Source organism: Chiloscyllium plagiosum, chromosome 7 (assembly GCF_004010195.1).
Source record: "Chiloscyllium plagiosum isolate BGI_BamShark_2017 chromosome 7, ASM401019v2, whole genome shotgun sequence".
Classification (NCBI taxonomy): Eukaryota; Metazoa; Chordata; class Chondrichthyes; order Orectolobiformes; family Hemiscylliidae; genus Chiloscyllium; species Chiloscyllium plagiosum.
Window position 1 is genome coordinate 82465266 of NC_057716.1, and position 2315 is coordinate 82467580.

The window sequence follows — 2315 nt, forward strand, 5'->3', positions numbered from 1 at the left end:
TCCACCCCTTTACACTTTAATGAGATTACCTCTCATTTTCATGGTAATATCGAAAATACAGCTCCAGTTTTCCTAGTCTCTCTTCTTAGGACAGTCCTGCCTTTGCAGGGACAAAGCTGGTGGCATAAAACAAAAGACTGTGGATGCTGAAGATCTCAAACAAAAATAGAAATTGTTGGAGGAACTCAGCAGATCTGCAGCAACTGTGGGCGGCATGGTGGCACAGTGGTTCGCACTGCTGCTTCACAGCGCCAGAGACCCGGGTTCAATTTCCGCCTTAGGTTATTGACTGTGTGAAGTTTGCAATTCTCCCCGTGTCTGTGTGGGTTTCATCTGGATGCTCTGGTTTCCTCCCACAGTCCAAAACTGTGCAGGTTAGGTGAATTGGCCATGCTAAATTGCCTGTAGTGTTAGGTGAAGGCATAAATGTAAGGGAATGGGTCTGGGTGGGTTGTGCTTCAGCCGGTCGGTGTGGACTTGTTGGGCCAAAGGGCCTGTTTCCACACTGTAAGTAATCTAATCTAAATTTTGGATTAGTGGTGCTGGAAGAGCACAGCAATTCAGGCAGCATCCAAGGAGCAGTGAAATCCTAAGCAGGGCTGACATTTTGAGTTTTTGAAGAAGGGTCACTGGATTTGAAATTTTAACTCTGCTTTCTTTCCATAGATTCTTTCAGACCTGATGAACTTCTCCAACAATTTCTGTTCTTGTTATAAATCTGGTATACATTGTTTGCACTCCCTCAATAATGAGATTAGATTACATTATGAACTAATAGACTAATTCATTCAAAATAAATTGTAATTTAAATGATCATAATTAGCAAGTGATGACCAGAATATTATGTGCCATATTTGTATAACATTAAAAACTTCATAAAGGAGCAATTCTTCTTTGCCAGAACTTTTCTCTGATTAAATTTGAGTCTTAGGTGAATAATGAAAAAGATTCAATTATAGTATTCTAAAAACTAAATCGTTGCCTTGCGTGAACCTCTTGAATGGTTTTGTTCCTCAATCAGGGAATGGCATTTATACTCTCATTCTGATCTCCCAATGTTCACAATAATGAAAATTTCATTCTGAAGGACACCAGACTTGAAATGTTACCCCTCCTTTCTCTCCACAGGTACTGCAGACTTCCTGAATTTCTCCAGTAAGTTCTGCTTCTGTCATCCTTTATTTTTGCAAAATTGAGCCCTATTTGGGACTCCCTCGTTTTTATTCCTTAAGTTAAATTAACACAAGATTTACTTCAAACCTTGAAGTAAAGATTCCCATCCAAATTCAATAATATTTCATACATTATGTCATCCAATGCTGGAATGCAGATGTAACAAATAAATTTGTGCTACATTAGGATAGCACTAACAGTATGCATCTTTACCTGTCCTTTTAGCTTAAACAAACTTGCTATTAAACTTGGAAAATAATCCAACTTGATTTGTTGATTAAAGATAAACTCTACACCAAAAACACACAGATCAGGCAGATCAGGCTGCATAGGTCCCATCATTTTTTATTAAAAGTTAAAATATTTGATTGTTCATGATAATAACCCATTTTTCTATATGTTCAAAACTAGTCACCTCTCATTCCACATAATAGGGTATTTTTGAATATCTAGCCTGCTAATTGGAACTTAAATGGAACTGAAGCAAAAAGTGAGACTTCAGTGACTGATATATGCATTTTCAGATCCCATTATCCAAGTTATTTGATTAACATTACATAGAATCTAGAGCATACAAATCAGCCATTCTGCTTAATTTGACTAATCAGTTTTCATTCTCCACAAGGATCACCTTTGCTCTAATCACCATTTCCCATCCTGGCCCCATGTACCTCTCTTCTCTTCTCCCTCAGGTAGACATCAAACATTATGGTAAATTCATCATGCTATGTGAACCACTCTCTCATAAATTGTGTTTGACAATTCATCCATTGTCAGTGAAGATATTCTTCCTAAATTCTTTATCTGGATGGCTATCTTTATTCCACTTTAATTGGAAACAATTTATTCACATCCACCCCATCAAACTACTTCACAACTTAAAAAATTTCAACCAAGTCAACAAATCAAGATCCTGTTCTGTCCCCCACTCTGCTTGTTAAACCTGATAGCTGAAGCCTTTCAATTTTGGTAACAACCTTGTCATTCTTTTTTGCACTTTCTAGATGATTCAATGTATTTCTGTGGTATGAGAAACCAGAACTGAACATTTTACTCCAAATGTAATCGAGCCAAGACACTGTATAATTGCAATATTTCTTTCTTTTGTATTACATTTCTATAAAAATGAAAGATTGTTCAGT